A 20,383-nucleotide genomic window follows, 5' to 3' on the forward strand; every position below is an offset into this window, starting at 1 on the left:
GCACAAATGTTAGAAAGGGTACCGTATCCCCAGATAACATGTATGGATAGCGTACACATTCAAAATATATGTCTCAGGAGGCAGGCTCAGACGGTGTTAGGCCCAGTATGGATTGCACGTGATTGCACAAAGGTTAGAAAGGGTACCGTATCCCCGGATAACATGTATGGATAGCGTACACATTCAAAATATATGTCTCAGGAGGCAGGCTCAGACGGTGTCAGGCACAGTATGGATTTGACGGCCCAGATTACACAGCGGAGGAGCAGGGAGAGGTAAAGATTGCAAATGCTGGGGCCCTGGCCAAGCAAGGGGGGCCCACTCGTGGGCGTCGGTACTGGCACTGGGCCCCTCATAGTACGGCGGTGTGTCTGACGGCGGGTGTGCACCACCACCGTCAGAGACACTTGATTGCACTATGAGGGACCCTGTGCCAGTGCCCGCGCCCAAGAGTCGGCCTACCCACCTGTCCAGGGCAACGGCACTCGCACGGTGTCGTGCGGTAGGTGGTGACCCCGGCCATGGGGGGGGGCAGCACAGTTAGGGAGTTTTAGAAAGTGGCATATGTTGATGTTGGACATTCAGCTGATGCAAAAGGCGAAATAGGTGAAGTACCAGGAAGAGGTGGACCAAAGCAAGCCATTTTTCTGTCACCCTATGTGTCATCAGGGGAAGGTGGGACAAAATCCTTGGAAACCAATGCGTGGTTCATTTTAATGAAGGTTAGATCATCCACATTTTGGGTTGACAGACGGGTCCTTTTTTCTGTCAGGATTGATCCAGCTGCACTGAAGACTCTTTCCGATAGCACACTTGCAGCTGGGCAAGCGAGCTCCTGTAAGGCATATTGGGCCAATTCAGGCCAGGTGTCCAGTTTAGCGGCCCAATAGTCAAAGGGGAATGACCTGTTTTGGAGAACATCGATATGGGAGGAAAAGTAGTTTGTAACCATAGTTGACAACTGCTGTCTCCTGTCACTTTCCATCGATGCAGTATTACCAGTTGTGTGAGCGGTATTTGAAAAATCAGTCCACAACATTGTCATGAAACCCCTGTCTCCAACGCCACTTCTGCTGTGTGCACCACGAACACCTCTGCCAAGCTGCCCCCGGCCCGTACGGCTCGTGTGAGAACCATCACCGCTGCTGTGTGCTGGGAATGCCTCAACCAACCGATTTACCAGAGTTGCTTGTTTATTAGCCAATATTAGGTCAAGGTTCTCCTGTGGCATGATGTTTTGTAATTTGCCTTTATAGCGTGGATCCAGGATGCTGGCCAACCAGTAGTCGTCATCGTTCATCATTTTGGCAATGCGGGGGTCCCTTTTTAGGATCCGCAAGGCATAATCTGACATGTGGGCCAATGTTCCCGGTGTCAATGATGCACTGCGAGTGCTGGGTGGAGGAGCACTTTCTGGCAAATCCACATCCCTCCAGTCACGCACAAACCCTGTACCAGACCTTGGCACGCCAACATTTTCACTTGCCCCACGAGATGCATCCTCCTCCCCTAAGTAATCATCCCCATCATCCTCCTCCTCCTCCTCCTCTTCTTCCTCCACCTCGTCCAGGAGAGGTCCCTGAGCAGACAATGGCTGAATGTCATCAAGGATTCCCTCCTCCTCTTCCTCCTCATCAACATTGGCTGCAGACGCCTGCTCCTTAAGGTGCGTCAAAGTTTGCATGAGCAGACGCATAAGTGGGATGCTCATGCTTAGGATGGCGTCATCTGCGCTTACCAGCCGTGTGCATTCCTCAAAACACTGAAGGACTTTACAAAGGTCTTTCAGCTTCGACCACTGCACGCCTGTCAACTCCATGTCTGCTCTCAAAGTGCCTGGCCATGTATCCTCCCACAAATGCATTATGGCCTGCCTCTGCTCGCACAGCCGCTCCACCATGTGCAGGGTGGAGTTCCACCTTGTTGCAATGTCGATAATGAGGCGGTGGTTGGGAAGGTGGAGCAATCGCTGCAGCTTCTGCATACGAACGGAGTGTACAGGCGACCGGCGGATGTGCGCGCACAGTCTTCGCACCTTATGGAGCAGGGCTGTTAACTCCGGATAATTTTTGAGGAAGCACTGCACCACCAGGTTCAAGGTGTGAGCCAAGCAAGGTATGTGGCTGAGTTTTGAAAGGGCTATGGCTGCCACAAAATTACGTCCGTTATCACTAACTACCTTGACTGCCTCAAGATGTACACTGCCCAGCCATGACTCAGTTTGTCGCTTCAAGTACTCGGCCAGCACCTCGGCGGTGTGTCTGTCGCCCAAACACATCATCTGCAACACAGCCTGCTGACGCTTTCCACTAGCTGCTCGATAGGGGGACACATCGTGTACAACAGTGGCAGCTGCAGATGGAGTGCTCGTACGACTGCGCTCTGTGGACGAGCTTTCGCTTCTGGAGGAGGAGGAGGGTCGAACGCCTACAGCCAACTGTTTCCTATACCGTGGGCTAGGCAGCACTGTCCCACCACCGCTGTCCCCTGTGGACCCTGCATCCACCACATTAACCCAGTGCGCAGTGATGGACACGTAACGGCCCTGGCCATGCCGACTGGACCATGCATCAGTTGTGAGGTGCACCTTTCCGCTCACTGACTGCTTGAATGCATGGACAATGCGGTCTTTCACATGATGGTGGAGGGCTGGGATGGCTTTGCGAGAGAAGTGGAGACTGGGTAGGTCATAGCGTGGTACTGCATAGGCCATGAGTTCGCGGAAAGCTGTGCTTTCCACCAACCGAAAGGGCATCATCTCAAACGAGATTAGTTTGGCAATGTGGGCGTTCAAACCCAGTGTACGCGGATGAGAGACTGAGTACTTTCTTGACCTACTCATAGTGTCTGGGAGGGTGAGCTGGACTTGAGAGCTGCATATGGTGGAAGTAGCGGTGGACAGGGCGGACTGAGAGAGGGTTGATGATGGTGATGGAGTTGGTGTTCTTTCTGATGGCCTAGAATCAGTCTTTCGTTGATATAACAGTGGGATTCCCTGACTGCTGTGGTCTTGCAACGACACCTCAACATTTGCTGCTGTGCTAACCGGTGGGCTTACAGTGGGGGAAACAATGTAGCGTTGCTGACTACCTTCATTGTGATCAGTTGCACATGTGGCACTTGAGGTTTGGTGTTGTGTCCACGCTTGCAAGTGCATGCTGGTTAAATGTCTAAGCATGCAACTGGTATTCAAATTTTTCAGATTTTTCCCTCGGCCAAAGGTCTTTGCGCACTTCTTACAGATAACCTTGGCCTGATCATGAGGATTTTGGTCAAAAAAGTGCCACACTGCACTCTTCCTACTTTGGCAGACATTTTGCGGCCTAGCACGCTGTGATCTTTTGACCCTCTGGACAAGCTGTCCAGCAACTCTTTTGATGTTTGGAACCTGTCTTTGGAGTGCTCCGGGCCTGCCAGATAACAGCTGTTGCGATGTCGATGTCTGCTGTGGATGCTCCTCATCTGAGCTATTGGAAGCAGCACCCTCTTCCCCCAATGGATGCCAATCTGGGTCAACAACTGGGTCATCCATCACCTCCTTTTCTATGTCATGTGCACCTTCCTCTGTGTCACCATGTATGGTGGTATAGTGTGCGGGAAGGGGCACCTGAGTCTCATCAGGGTCAGAATCTGGCTCTGTACACTGCGAGGACAATGTAGTGCTCTGAGTGAATGTACCAGCAGAATCATCCATCAGCGGCTGTGCATCAGTGCACTCCATGTCAGATTCATCTTGGCCTGGGTAATTCACCATTTCACTTGATAATCCAGGCATGGTATGTGAAAACAGCTCCATGGAGTAATCAGTAGTATGGCCTGCGTCATCCTTCAATCTTGGTTGGGGTGAAGGACACAAGGAAAGGTGTGGTTCATGAACATGAGCCTCCAATGACGACTCAGTGCTTTTACTTTTCACAACTGAAGAAGAGGAGGCGATAGAGCTGGAGGCTGAGTCAGCAATGTAAGACAAAACTTTTTCCTGATGCTCTGGCTTTAAAAACGGTTTGCCAACTCCTAGAAAACTAAGCGTTCGAGGCCTTATGTAGCCAGACGATGACGCAGGGTCAGCACCTCCTGCATTCGGTCCTATTTTGCTCTTGCCACTACCATCAGATCCACCACCAACACCATCATTACCAGCTGCCAACCCCCGCCCAATTCCACGGCCTCTTCCACCAGCCTTCCTCATTTTTGGTAGAAATGTAGACAAAATCCAGCAAACTATATAGTAATGTAAAACAAGGTACAAGGTGTCGATAGGACAGGGGAGATTTTGAATTTCTGCAGACACTTTTGGACACTGGACACTTTTGGATTGTGTGAGGCCCACTGATATCTGAGCGCTATGTGACAGGCTCGATGGCACAGCTGTGACCAAAGTGACTAGAGGATAAGGGAGATTTTGAATCTCTGCACACACTTTTGGACACTGGACACTTTTGGATTGTGTGAGGCCCAATGAATATCTGAGCGCTATGTGACAGGCTCGATGGCACAGCTGTGACCAAAGTGACTAGAGGATAAGGGAGATTTTGAATCTCTGCACACACTTTTGGACACTGGATGGACACTTTTGGATTGTGTGAGGCCCACTGATATCTGAGCGCTATGTGACAGGCTCGATGGCACAGCTGTGACCAAAGTGACTAGAGGATAAGGGAGATTTTGAATCTCTGCACACACTTTTGGACACTGGATGGACACTTTTGGATTGTGTGAGGCCCACTGATATCTGAGCGCTATGTGACAGGCTCGATGGCACAGCTGTGACCAAAGTGACTAGAGGATAAGGGAGATTTTGAATCTCTGCACACACTTTTGGACACTGGACACTTTTGGATTGTGTGAGGCCCAATGAATATCTGAGCGCTATGTGACACGCTCGATGGCACAGCTGTGACCAAAGTGACTAGAGGATAAGGGAGATTTTGAATCTCTGCACACACTTTTGGACACTGGACACTTTTGGATTGTGTGAGGCCCACTGATATCTGAGCGCTATGTGACAGGCTCGATGGCACAGCTGTGACCAAAGTGACTAGAGGATAAGGGAGATTTTGAATCTCTGCACACACTTTTGGACACTGGATGGACACTTTTGGATTGTGTGAGGCCCAATGAATATCTGAGCGCTATGTGACAGGCTCGATGGCACAGCTGTGACCAAAGTGACTAGAGGATAAGGGAGATTTTGAATCTCTGCACACACTTTTGGACACTGGATGGACACTTTTGGATTGTGTGAGGCCCACTGATATCTGAGCGCTATGTGACAGGCTCGATGGCACAGCTGTGACCAAAGTGACTAGAGGATAAGGGAGATTTTGAATCTCTGCACACACTTTTGGACACTGGACACTTTTGGATTGTGTGAGGCCCAATGAATATCTGAGCGCTATGTGACAGGCTCGATGGCACAGCTGTGACCAAAGTGACTAGTGGATAAGGGAGATTTTGAATCTCTGCACACACTTTTGGACACTGGATGGACACTTTTGAATTGTGTGAGGCCCACTGATATCTGAGCGCTATGTGACAGGCTCGATGGCACAGCTGTGACCAAAGTGACTAGAGGATAAGGGAGATTTTGAATCTCTGCACACACTTTTGGACACTGGACACTTTTGGATTGTGTGAGGCCCAATGAATATCTGAGCGCTATGTGACAGGCTTGATGGCACAGCTGTGACCAAAGTGACTAGAGGATAAGGGAGATTTTGAATCTCTGCACACACTTTTGGACACTGGATGGACACTTTTGGATTGTGTGAGGCCCACTGATATCTGAGCGCTATGTGACAGGCTCGATGGCACAGCTGTGACCAAAGTGACTAGAGGATAAGGGAGATTTTGAATCTCTGCACACACTTTTGGACACTGGACACTTTTGGATTGTGTGAGGCCCAATGAATATCTGAGCGCTATGTGACAGGCTCGATGGCACAGCTGTGACAAAAGTGACTAGAGGATAAGGGAGATTGGATTGCTTTTAAAAAAGCAGTTTGCGGAGCAGTGGGTAAACAGCAATGCAGGAATGTCAGGAAGCCTTAGAAGGCAGCCCAACAACCAACACCACTGATACACCACTATATAGCCTCCCCTTGCACTGCACACACAGTGACTGGTATGTTGTGCAGGCCAAATTGCTAGCAGCAGAAGCAGTTTTTTTTTCTTTTCAGCAGGACAAAAAAAAAAAAATTGGGATTGCTTTTAAAAAAGCAGTTTGCGGAGCAGTGGGTAAACAGCAATGCAGGAATGTCAGGAAGCCTTAGAAGGCAGCCCAACAACCAACACCACTGATACACCACTATATAGCCTCCCCTTGCACTGCACACACAGTGACTGGTGTGTTGTGCAGGCCAAATCGCTAGCAGCAGAAGCAGTTTTTTTGTCTTCTTCCCTGCCTAAAGCTCTCCCTACAGAATCAGCAGCAACCTCTCCCTATACTAAGATCGGCAGAAGTAAGATGGCGGTCGGCGTGCACGCCCTTTTATATCCCCTGTGACGCCCACCAAAGCAAGCCAATCACTTGCATGCCCTTCTGAAAGATGGTGGTGACCCGTGCCTATGTCATCACGTTGCCCACAGTGTCCGTGGATCCTGATTGGCTGAAGAAGAGCGCAAAACAAACTTTTGAAATGCGACTTTGGCGCGTAAGTCGCCGACCTCGTGGCCGACCTCATCCTAGGGTCGGGTTTCTTTTTATGAAACCCGACTTTGCCAAAAGTCGGCGACTTTTGAATTTTTTCGACCCGTTTCGCTCAACTCTAGTTAGGACTCGTTACTCTGCGAGTAGTAGGGGACTCGCAGGAGTCGGTACTCTGCGAGTTTCCAAGAGATTACTCGCACAGTAACAAGTCCAATGCAAATCAATGGCAATCCTAGTTTTTTCAGAGTTTAATACAAGCAATCCTAGTTTCTTAGCGATTTTGTGTCCCGCTGTCAGCAGCGAGTCTTAGCGAGTCTAGGACTCCTATATACTGTATTCGCGACTCGCAGAATACAGAATATGTTAATTTTCAGAGACAGCCTAGTTTGTTAGGTGAGAAAACTGTGAAGAGCACTACTATGATTGGCTGCTGTCCATCGTGATGCCTATGTCATGTATCACAGGCAAGGCTGTATATAAACCCTGCCCCCGCCATTTTGGGCACATTCCTGTGACGATCTGAGCTAGTGCAGGGCGAGTTGGAGACATAGAGCAGATCTAGGGACTGTTAGTCAGTGTAAGACCTCAAGATTCCACACATATAACACAAAAGTTATTTTCAGAACTACCAGGACGGAGGAGTTCTGTAGAGGACTGTAGGCAGGGAGAAAGGCAGGAGCAGCCTTACAGTGCATACAGCACCATCCTCAGAGCTTAGCTTACTCACTCAGCTTCCATCAGAGCTGAAATCAGAAGCATAGCTGAGCAAATTTTCTTTTTTTTTTCCACCAGATATTATTGGGGTCATATTTACCCCTGCAGCGTTATTGTTTCTGTGGCAGACCAGTGCGTTGCTGCTATCTATCCCACTAGCTAATAGCACGCACGCTGCCTGCTTGTGTGCACTAAACAATTTTTTCAGGGAGAGTGCGTTGCTTCTCTGCTAAGTTACAGCACGCACTTCACCCCAGAGCGGTGACGCAGACAGCACCACAGTCCACCTAGGTGACTGCCTTTGCGCACTAAACAATTTTTTCAGGGAGAGTGCAGGGCTTCTCTGCTACCAGCTAATAGCACGCACGTTACCTTCCTGCTGTGCCAATACGCATCACTAGCCTTGATTGTCCTCCTATTACAGTCCCCTGTAGTTATCCCCTTTGCACTGTGCATCCCCTGAGACTACAGCACGGGTCACATCACATCCCCCAGTGAAGCAGACCTCGGCCCGGTGCTGGGTACCACGGTTTCAGTGCGTCACCGACGCCAATGGTGACACAAGAAATCTCACTCTCTCCTAATCCAAAAAAGGGTACAGTAAAAGAAAATAGAAGAAATGACATCACATAACTCTTACCCATGTTTGCCTGCCCATCTTCTCCAGCGTGATCAAATGACGGGAACATACTTCTGGCGATGGACCTCCAAGCCATATTTCGCTGTCTTTCATCACCATAGCCAGGGTGGGTGGGCTGCCACAGCTGGGGCCACTCTTCAACCAGGCCGATCAGCCTCTCTGTATCACGTCTGCTACACATCTTTGGTGGGCCTTTGTGTGCAGATCTGATCGCCCTGTGTGTGCAGAACAGATCGCCCTGTGTGTGCAGAATATCAGATCAGCCTGTGCAGTAAATCGGTTAGCACAGGCGACTTCCTGTTTAGCTTCTAGTGTGATGTAGAAACGATTTTCTGTGCTTTAGGGATGAATTCTAAATCGCTAAGCTAGGGGCCACTTGCGAGAGTAAAGAGTAAAAAAAATGGCAGCAGAGGAATCGCTGCAATACTCGCATCCCCATTCATTAACATTGGACTCGCTAGACTTGCAACGAATAGCGAGTTTCCGAGTCAGACTCGTTAGAGTCTAGCGATTCCGAGTATTTCAGGATTCGCCCATCCCTATTCTGCTCCCATATCTCTGGAGTAAGCTCCATTCTGCTCCCATATCTCTGGAGTAAGCTTGGTTCTGCTTCCATATCTCTGGAGTACGCTTGGTTCTGCTACCATATCTATGCAGCAAGCTACTTACTGTTCCCATATCTACATACCAGCCTATTTTTAAAGCCTGTTATCTCTGCTGCTTTAATACAATGGCCAGAGATAGGGAGGGAAAAGGAGGGCCACTGCAACTCGAGGGCCACTGCCTTGTGATTGCTCCCCAGGCTGAAAAGTGCCATCCAGCCCCTGTCTGTGTTAGAGTAGTTGGTGAGTTCTTGATGTCGCAGATTTTCTGCTGCATTTTTCCACCTATTTTTGTATCTTTTTGACTGCGTTTATTTGTTTCTTTGCTATGTTATGTGTTGAATAAATCTGTTTTAATTTTGATACTTCCTGGTACTCGGCTTTAACAAAGCTTTATTGATAGAGTCATGTGTGGATTTTATGCATTTTGTGTTTTTTACCTGCGTATTTTCCTCATCTAATGCAATTCTATGGATAAAATCTGCATATAAATCTCAGCGTAAAAATCATAGTGGGCATGAGATTTCTATAAATCCCATCCACTTTGTGGGGACTGTAAGAAAATGCGTTTTCTATGCAGTGAAAATATTCAATGTGAGAACTTAGCTATATATTGCAATATTATTATTATGAAATCTGGTTCTTCCCTCCATGCCTGAGTTTGAAACTGATGCTAAGCCTATGGTGTTGCCACAATAATTATTGCTAGGCAACTTCCTTTTATGGTGAGATGTCCCTTTAAGATTCCATCACCAGATTCCATTATGACATCACTGATGTCAAGTTAACATTCCACCCCAAGATTCCATTATGACATCATAATGCACCGCCACTACTTAACCAAGTGCTTACTGCCCAGGTGTCATTATTGTCAGTGATTGGCTGCGAAGCTGGTGATATACTGACTGCGCTTGGATTTGCTTGAAATGTCTGACATTTCTTCAGATAAACTTGAGGAGTTGGCACTACTCCAGGGGATTCTTACCATCTATGCCCCTGACAATGTGCTACCAATACCCGATGGCGTCCTCAGCTTCACTTACCGGCTGGTTATGAAGCTAGTGAGAGACTGCCTGACCAAACACCAACAAGGTCGTATAAGCTCAGAATATCTTGAGCATTTACAGATGAACATCAGGACATCAGTACAACAGGTAACAGACAATCTGGGCAAAGCATATAAAACAACAATGGATAATATTCATAAAATACAAGCTGGGGAGGGGGGCGGTGATAGCGTGGGCCTGCGTGCTCTACAATGCCAGGGCTGAATTTTACTCCCTGTCCACCCTGGTCACAATATGAAGAAAAAGTAAATGTTTACACATGTAAAGAATATTTAGCATCCAAAACCTGGTTAAAATAATATTTTTGGGGAAAGACGGATATAAAAGCCTGATCAGAAGAGCAATGCCATGGTTTTCCCTCTTTCCCTGATTCTGGTTCTGATGCCCAACCCATAATCTTGCCACGTTAATTGTTACTAGAATGTTGCTAGGCAACTTCCATTTATGGTGAGATGCCCCTTTAACCCCTTCACCACCTTACGATTTTCCATTTTATGTGCTTTCATTTTTTTGCTCCCCTTCTTCTCAGAGTCAGAACATTTTTTTTACCATCAATATAGCCTATGAGGTCTTGTTTATTGCAGGCTGAGTTGCAGTTTTAAATGACACCATAGATTACATATATTGTACTTGAAAACGGGGAAAAAATTTCTAGTGCTGTGAAATTGCAAAACAGTGCAATTCCACAAATTTTTTTAATTTAAAATGTTTACTAAATGCTAAAACTGACCTGGTAATATGATTCTACAGGACAGTACGAGAATGCAGATACCAAACATGTATAGGTTCTTTTTTTAATTAAGTGGTAGGAAAAACATCTGAACGCCGGCCATGAGTCGGTGTTCATAAAAGAAGATCAATGGACAGGCACACTGGTCTTCTGCAGACCCCCGGCTTTTATGATAACCCATCGCAACCCCAGAATCATGTGACAAGGGCGCTGATGAGCGAGACTTGTGACACGGTTTCGGTCAGCATGTCTGATATGCAGTTGTCAGTGATTGACAGTAGCATTTAAGTGGTTGACAGCCAAAATCCATCTGCATCTATTTGCAGGACATGACAGCTGATCACACCATCAACTGTCATGTGCGGGTAGAGATGCGGGCTCTGGTGCTGCCTAAAAAAGACAGGGACACAACCTTGGATGTAACTATACTTTCAAAGTTGTAACTGGGTTAAGATTCCATCCCCAATTCCATGATGACATCACTGATGGCATGTTAACATTCCACCACAAGATTCCATTATGACATCATAATGCACCACCACTACCTACCCAATTGCTTACTGCCCAGGTGTCATTGTTGTCAGTGATTGGCTATGAAGCTGGTGATATACTGACTGCACTTGGATTTTTTTGAAATGTCTGGAATTTCTTCAGATAAACTTGAGGTGTTGGCACACTCCAGGGGATTCTTGCCATCTATGCCCCTGCCCATGTGCTACCACTACCCGATGGCGTCCTCAGCTTCACTTACCGGCTGGTTGTGAAGCTAGTGAGAGACTGCCTGACCAAACACCAACAAGGTCGTATTAGCTCAGAATATCTTGAGCATTTACAGATGAACCTCAGGACATTAGTACAACAGGTAACAGACAATCTGGGCAAAGCATGTAACAATAATAATGAATAATATTCACAGCACATGAAACAATAATGAATAATATTTATAAAATACAAGTTTCTTTACATGAAATATATAGTTTGGCCAAGAGCAATATAATTTATAGCTTATAAGAAATATCCATATATGTATTAATTGTAGCTGTAGATTGCAGGAGTAAAATGGTGACATAAATAGCGTCCTATATTCTCTACTTTCTCTCATGATTTTCCTTTTTTGTTTATTTCCATTTTTATAGGCTGAAGAAAGATCCCAATGTGGAGATCTGGCCTTTTTTAAACAATTGGCCCAACATTTCCTGTATGTACTAGAGTTTATTGCCCGCCCACTGAAGCATTTGGTAAGAATCCGTCATCTTCTATATCTCATGTCTTTCTTGTCTGATCTTCTCCAGATTACTAGTCATATAGCAGATTGTCATATTTCTCATCATAGAAGCCCCCTGTCCGCTCCAGGCAGATACAGGATCTTTTATGGCAGCCTGTCTCTGCTCCATCCTCTGTGGTGACAGTCTGTACTGTGCTCAGTGGTGCGGACCTTTCATATCACATCGGTCTCGCTTTATCTTCACAATCTTCCTTCTTGTAAATGCTGCAGTTCTGGTAATAGATGTTATTGGAGAACTGTTGTATATACAAGTTCCTTATATATTAATGTGGATTTACTGGGCAGAGCGGCCGTGTATATTCCCCGCAATTATGTAAATCCAGGTTTAGTCCATTCTGTCTTTTGTGTACTGTAATTTAGTATTTGTGAGTTGTTATATTAATTGCACATATTATATCCATCAGGAAACACCGGCCGGTGACTCCAAAGAGGGGCAACACCGAAATATCGCTGACCCCAATACCAGTGAGCCAGGGCTAAAAAGTGATCTGATTGAAGGTAAGCTGATCATCTCGCATTCCTACAAACATTAATATTATGGAGACACCAGAGAATATATAAATTTACTCTTCATCCTCTGTATGAGGCCGGTGACGGCTCCTGAACCTCCTGTAGACTGTAATGGAGAGGGCTCATGCAATTCTGAAAACCCCTCCGGTTCTCTCTTCTGGGATCTTCTCAGCCCCAAAATGCACAGAGGACCTCACAGGGTCCTCATCCAAGTCACTGTCAGATCCCAAACAATCACACATTTATGGCAGAGTATATCTATCTATGGATGTGCCATAAGTATATACAGTATGTGCAGAATATCCATATAACTAGTATTATACCATTTACTTGTCTTTCCTTCCTTATATCGATGTGTTATATATTAAGTTCTGATATCGTCTAATACATGATGTCTCATTATTTTATCATTATATTAGAGACAACTGAGCCGGCAACTGCTGACGGTGGAATATCTGAGACACCAGAGATCCCTGAATCTGCCAGTGTAAGTATCAGAGAAAACATCTGTATATCATCAGATAACGGGGTATGAATTACACATCACATGTTACACCCCAGAGTACAGTGGGTTAACTCTATTCTTAATGTAGATTGGACCTATTATTATTATTCCTGTCTCCTCTGTGTGATGTCCCTTACCATCCCCTCCAGTACAATGATACATGTGTATGGAGGATATCCCTATAATATAATAGTGTCTGGGGAGCGTCCTGCTGGTATCATGTCCTCTACATCTGCTGAAGTGTAATCAGCGGGGACATAATGTAGAGAAGTTCCTGCATCTGCAGCTTTTATCTTCCTGCAACTTATATGTCTTATTGTCATTTCTTATTCTTCTAGGCCGTGATCAGATCATTGACCCCTATGAGAAAACCAAGTATGAGCGACTATACCCAGATCAAAGAGATTGGCAGAGGATCTTTAGGGTGAGCGTTATGTATAATCTTCATTTTTCCAAAACTCCTTATGATGGTGCCTCAGTCTATATGTCCTGCCTTTTGGAAATTCCTGTATATGAGTCCACATCTAAATTTTACTGTATTCCAAGATGTGTAACATTTTTATTTTTTCATCCCATAGAGCTTTGTAAGGACTTGTTTTTGGTGTGTTGAGCTGTTGTTATCGGTACCACTTTGCACTAGATCTAATCTACATCTAGTCATCTACTCCACATCTATTTGTCATGATTCAGCTCAGTTATGATGTGATATGTATGAAAACCTCCCATAAGGGCTCATACTCACTTGCGAGAGACTCACACGATTCTCGATACTCGCACTGGGACCGGAGCGTGCGGCTACATGTATCTCTATGCAGCCGCACGCTCCAGTCCCAGTGCCGGCGGCAGTGCCGAGTTTTCATGCGAGAGACTAACACGAGAATCGTGCGAGTCTCTCGTAAGTGAGTATGAGCCCTAAGTGATCATTTATGCTGAGTAATTTTGTGTATTTCCAGACATTGGTTTCTAGTGGCGGCCATACATCTAGTATTAACTATTAGTGATGAGTGAGTGTACTTGTTACTCGTGATTTCCGAGCATGCTCGGGTGTTCTCTGAGTATTTTGGCATGCTCGGAGATTTAGTTTGTGTCGCCATAGCGATAGCTGCATGATTTGCGGCTCCTAGACAGCCTGAATACATGTGGGGATTTCCTAACAAACAGGCATTCCTCCTCACGAGTATTCAGACTGTCTAGCAGTCGCAAATCATGCAACTGCGGTGACACAAACTAAATCTCCGAGCACGCCAAAATACTCAGAGAACACCCGAGCATGCTCGGAAAACTCAAGTAACGAGCATACTCGCTCATCACTATTAATCACTATTAACTATTAGGACAGAAGATCATTTGACATACAGTATAGACAGACTGTTAGTAAGAATTCTGTATAAATTATGGATTTTTCTCCTCTACAGGGCCGTCCACTTAGTGCGTCATAAAGACACAAACAAGGTATTCGCCATGAAGAAACAAGCAAGGGGTATCCTGGAGGATCCAGAGTATCTTGAAATGGCCTATCTGGAAAGGGACATCGCAATATTCGCTGATTGCCCCTTTGTTGTCTCCACGCTTTGTTCCTTCCCAGGTAAACAACATCTGTGTATGGTCATGGACTTTGAAGCAGGTAAGACATATCCATTGTATCTATAATCAGCCCATTTCTGCTTAAACAATATAAAGCTACCAATGTATTTATATTTCATTATTCTACATGCTCATAAGAACAGATTAGGAGGGTTACATCTTTCTGACAGATAATAATTTTCATTGCTTCTTATTGCATTTTTTTCTGATGTTGGGGCAACAAAAACACTGCAATTCCATCTGAGTTTATTTTTTTTTTATTATTTATTTTGAATGGAGAAAAAGTGATTTTTATATAAAATTTTCTTTCCCCAAATATTTTTGTTATTTTATTTTTTAGTCTCCATAAGGGACCTGAACTTGTGATTATATAATCGTAATTACTATGTACTGCAGTATGGGCATTGCAGAATATGGTGAAAATCTTGGTCCACTATGAAGCCAAGCTACACACTGACCTTCACAGAAGTACCATAGTGGCAAGGATAGTAGTCTTCCGCAGACACTCAGCAGCCATAGCAAACCACTGACATGGAATGGGAGCGATGAGTGCTTAGAGCAGCTCGCCTCCAGGTCACCTGCTGTAAATGCCGCTGTCAGAGATTGACAGTGCAATGTAAGAGTTTACCAGCAGGGGGCAGAGCTCAGCTCTCTTTTTGTATAGGATTACTCTGCAGTATACAGTATACGCTCTACATCACACAGTGTATCTCTATGATTGACTCCCTGCCCCAATGTCTCAGCTTATTTCTCATTCACACTCATCATGTGTAATTTACATTGTAACAAACCCTCACCTGTCATATTTGCTTTCTGCTCTAGGAGGAGACTGTGGCAGTCTCTTAGAGTTATATGGTCATTTACCCCTCACCTTGGCCCGCAGGTACCTTGCAGAAACGGTTGTTGCTGTGGAATATCTGCACAGCTATGGTGTGGTTCATCGAGACCTGAAGCCTGAAAAGTAAGTGAGCGCTGCAGGATAATAAAGGGACACAGTTATAGTTATAGTCTATGGGTTATTACTTAGGGCTGACAATATCTTTTCTTTTACAGCCTCATGATATCATCAACTGGACATATCAAAGTCACCGATTTTGGAATTTCAAAACTCGGACTCATGAGACCAACATCAGACATTTACAAGGCTCAAACTATCGACATCACCAGAGAGTTTCCTGCTGATGGGGTTAGCTATACATAAAAAACTTATTCTTTACAGATCTGATCTATTACTGCTTCTCGGATATTTTCTCACATAGAAAACTTTTCCACTGATATTATTTGTCACAGTTATTTTCATTGATCATCTTCTCATTGTTCTGTTGGTTTTCAGATGACTGGCACCTTGCATTATATAGCCCCAGAAGTCATCTTAGGGGAGGGCTACGGAAGGCCTATTGACTGGTGGTCAATAGGGATCATCATGTATGAATTTCTTACCGGCGATGTGCCATTTAAAGGAAGATACAAAAGTGATATTTTCAACAGTATCACCACGGGTAAGTAAAATATTCTGAATGCTGTGTGATGCCACAGTAATTTGGTTCAGTTGTTATGTTCATTCTTTGATTTAGTTACTTGTTGCTTTTGATGAGTTTTTTAAATGATAGTAAATGTAGAGACCTTCTTTTCTGTAATATTTACTTTTTATATAACAGATGACATCACTTTGAAATTTCAAGAGTGTGCTCTTCATCCCAAAGCTCAAAGCATCATTACTCAGCTACTCATAAAAGATCCAACACATAGACTTGGGACAGGTAATATATATAGTAGTATTAATAATGACTTATAGCTCCTCTGTGACCTGACAAATAGATCATTTCCATGAGGATAAACACTGAGGTCTCTGCATTATCTTCTTGTCCATTCCCCATTCTTCATTCCATGACTTACAGTATATTTTGGATCTGCTATATCTTCAGTTTAGATTAACTTAAAATGTACAGTCTTCCTAACATTGTCTGGATCACTTTTTTCTTGTCTTCCATTTCCAGGAGGAGCAAATGAAATCAAGAGTCATCCATTCCTGAGTGAGTTAGACTTTGAGAACCTTCAAAATATGCCAACGTTAAGGCCAGATATTACGTCAGAGGAGGACACCCGCTACTTTCCCAGTAAGTAGAATGAGACGTCATCTGGTTAAAGTTGCAGTTTGTCTTGTCTTTCATTTTATGTGACAATATGTTCCCATCATTATTAGTAATAACATGGTGACTGTCTGTGATTATATTAATAATCTCTGATAATACTTGTACTTTGTAGCTGGCATTGAGAGACCCAAATATATGGATTCAGATGAGGAGGTCAGTGATTGGCCAGAAAGTCTAAACTATGTATCATCTTCTCAAAGACTTTCTAAGGTAAGTATATGATCAGTAAATCCACAAAACTATAACTAAAATAGTATTATAATACTATATATACTGTATATATATATATATATATATATTTAATTTTACTCTGTGTATTTTAGCTATATGACCCCAATACCAGGATGATGAGAGATGAAGATCATGAGCCATCTCCAGATTGCTCTCTAGAGACCAGCACAAAACACTCAGATATGTGAGTAAATTATTATAGGGTATAGTACTGACATATCTTCAGAATACCAAATACAATACGCATATGACACAATACTAAATACAGAATCCACCATCCCATGATTGATCATCACTGTTGGGTCTGGCTTGTGATAACGCTGGTGATAACAGTTTATCATTATGACCAGCCTTTCATTTCCATTTCATTAAAGCCCTTTATTACTAGTTATTATTCATTCATGCTGACAGAAGGCAGTCCTGTGCAAGGTATACCCTTCATTTTGGCCAAGTGTCCTAATTGCCCATAAAAACGGAGTCTTTTTAATTTTCATTGCTTTCACTTGTAATTTATTTATTTTTCTTCTACTAAACAGGCAGAAAGAATCTTCTCCAACTGGAAATGATGGTGATAATCAGTGCTTCACTACTGAAAACAACAAGTCACCCTCTCCCATATTGCCAGGTATGTGCAGGTCTATAGGACATCTTGTTGTCGCCACTGATCATAAGGTGTAATGTAAATGTCACATGAGGACTCAGAAAATCACTGCTTTTTTGTGCCTTTAAAATAAACAACAATCCAACACGTTAATGTATAAAATTCTCACTCTTATGTGCTGCGCATTAAAAGGTATAAGGGGCCATACAGTCTGGTGCCTGATACTGATCACGAATACTCTGCCCATGGCTCAATCAGGCCCCAAACTAACCTTATATATACCCTTAATGTGCCACAGATGTTTAAACCCCTTAACCCCCGAACCTTTGTTTAGATTTTGCGTTTTGGCGCTTTTGTTTTTCTTTCCACTTCTTTCCAGAGCCATAAGTTTTTTATTTTTAGGTCAATATGGCCATGTGAGGGCTTATTTTTTGTGGAACGAGTTGTACTTTTGAACAATACCTTTGTTTTTACCATGTCGTGTAACAGAAAACAGGAAAAAAATTCCAAGTACAGTAAAATTGCAAAATAAATGCAATCCCATACTTAATTTTTGATTGACTTTTTTGCTAGGTTCACTAAATGCTAAAACTGACCTGTGACTTGGATTCTACAAGTCATTACGAGTTCATAGACACCAAACAGGTTCTTTTTATCTAAGTGGTGAAAAAATATTCCAAACTTTGCAAATAAAAAAATAAATTGCGCCCTTTTCTGAGACCCGTAGCGTCTCCACTTTTTGGGATCTCTGGTTGGGCGAGAATTTAGTTTTTGCACGCTGAGCTGACGTTTTTAATGATAACACTTTTAGGCAGATACGTTCTTTTGATCGCCTGTTATTTCATGTTAATGCAATATCGCGGCGACCAAAAAAACTTAATTATGGCGTTTCGATTTGTTTTCTCGCTCAGCCGTTTAGCGATAGGGTTAATCTTTTTGTTTATTGATAGATTGGGCGATTCTGAACACAGCAATACCAAATATGTGTAGGTTTGAATTTTTTTATTGTTTAATTTTGAATGGGGCGAAAGAGGGGTGATTTAAACTTTTGTTTTTTTACATTTTTTAATATTTTTAAAAACATTTTTTTTATTTTTGCATTGCTCCATAGGAGGCTAGAAACTGCCATAAATCGATCGCCTCTGCTACATAGAGGAGATGAATAGATCCCCTCTATGTAGCAGAATTATAGGTGTGCTATGAACCCGACCACAGGGTTGTGCTGATAGCAATCCGGCATCAGCAATCATAAAGATATGACTCTAATCTTATAGGAGGTTATCATTGACTTGTTTTTCTTAATATTTTGTATGATTTTCCAGTTGATACGAAAAATACATCTGCACTAAAACTGGAAGAGCAAAGAACAGAAATAGTAGTAAAGACAGAACCTAGCAGAGGTAAGTGTGACAATAAGGTCTATGTGGTCTGATGTCAGCGACTGAGAATAATTCACAAGGAGGATATATTATATGTTACTTTTTTACATGAATTTCCAGTTGAGACAATAAATACATCTGCATTAAAAATGGGAGAAGATCAAGACCCAAAAATAGTCCCAGAGACAGAACCGAGCAGAGGTAAGTGTGACAATAAGGTCTTTGTTGTCTGATGTCGGCGACAGAATAATTCACGAGCAGGAAATATTATATGTCAATGGTGAGATTTTCACATCTATGACTGACAATGATCACTGACTTGTTTTTCTTACTTTTTTTGTATGAATTTCAAGATGAGACAAAAAATACCTCTGCATTAAAACTGGGAGAAGATCAAGACCCAGAAATAGTCGCAGAGACAGAGCCTAGCAGAGGTAAGTGTGACAATAAGGTCTATGTTGTCTAATGTCGGAGACTGAGAATAATTGAGGAGGATATATTATATGTCAATGTGGGATTTTCACATCTATGACTGACAATGATCATTGACTTGTTTTTCTTACTTTTTTGTATAATTTTCCAGTTGAGGCAAAAAATACATCTGCATTAAAACTGGGAGAACAAAACCCAGAAATAGTTGCAGAGACAGAGCCTAGCAGAGGTAAGTGTGACAATAAGGTCTATGTGGTCTGATGTCGGCGATTGAGAATAATTCACAAGGAGGATATATTATATGTAGTGATAAGTGAATGTGCTCTTTACTCGAGTTTTCTGAACATGCTTGGGTGTTCTCTGAGTAGTTTCGGCGTGCTCGGAAATCAAGCTTTAGTCCCCACAGCTGCATGATTTGAGACTGCTAGACAGCCTGAATTCATGTGAGGATTTCCGAAATAACGGGCAATCCCCACATGTATTCAGGCTGTCTAAAAGCTGCAAATCATGCAGCTGCGGGGACTAAAACTTAATTCATGAGCACCCTCAAAATGCTCGGAAAACTCGAGTAATGAACACACTCGCTCATCACTATATGTCAATGGTGGGATTTTCACATCTATGACTGACAATAATCATTGACTTGTTTTTCTTACTTTTTTATATGAATTTCCAGTTGAGGCCAAAAATACATCTGCATTAAAACTGGGAGAAGAACAAGACCCAGAAATAGTTGCAGAGACAGAGCCTAGCAGAGGTAAGTGTGACTATAAGGTCTATGTTGTCTGATGTCGGCAACTGAGAATAATTCATGAGGAGGAGATATTATATGTAGTGATAAGTGAGTGTGCTCTTTACTCGAGTTTTCCGAACATGCTCGGGTGTTCTCTGAGTAGTTTGGGTGTGCTCGGAAATCAAGTTTTAGTCCTCGCAGCTGCATGATTTGAGACTGCTAGAGAACCTGAATACATGTGGAGAACACCCAAGCATGCTCGGAAAACTCCAGTAACGAGCACACTCGCTCATCGCTATATGTCAATGGTAGGATTTTCACATTTATGACTAACAATGATCATTGACTTTTTTTTCTTACTTTTTTAGATGAATTTCCAGTTGAGACAATAAATACATCTGCACTAAGACTGGGAGAAGAGCAAGACCCAGAAATAGTCCCAGAGACAGAACCTAGCAGAGGTAAGTGTGACAATAAGGTCTGATGTCGGCGATTGAGAATTAGTCACGAGGAGGAGATGTTAACTCCCAGTGGGTACGATTGTCACATGTATGATGACTGACAATGA

General features: G+C 43.6%; 1 long non-coding RNA gene across 1 annotated transcript; it reads left to right on the plus strand.

Moving 5' to 3' along the window:
- The first annotated feature begins 18,592 nt into the window (after positions 1–18,592).
- On the plus strand, positions 18,593–18,856 carry LOC141095894 (uncharacterized). The gene is made up of 2 exons (XR_012233485.1): positions 18,593–18,671; positions 18,771–18,856. It is a non-coding gene; the product is annotated as an uncharacterized lncRNA (long non-coding RNA).
- The last annotated feature ends 1,527 nt before the right edge of the window (positions 18,857–20,383 follow it).

Source organism: Dendrobates tinctorius, unplaced genomic scaffold (assembly GCF_039654945.1).
Source record: "Dendrobates tinctorius isolate UK_male_01 unplaced genomic scaffold, ASM3965494v1 ptg000070l, whole genome shotgun sequence".
Taxonomy (NCBI): Eukaryota; Metazoa; Chordata; class Amphibia; order Anura; family Dendrobatidae; genus Dendrobates; species Dendrobates tinctorius.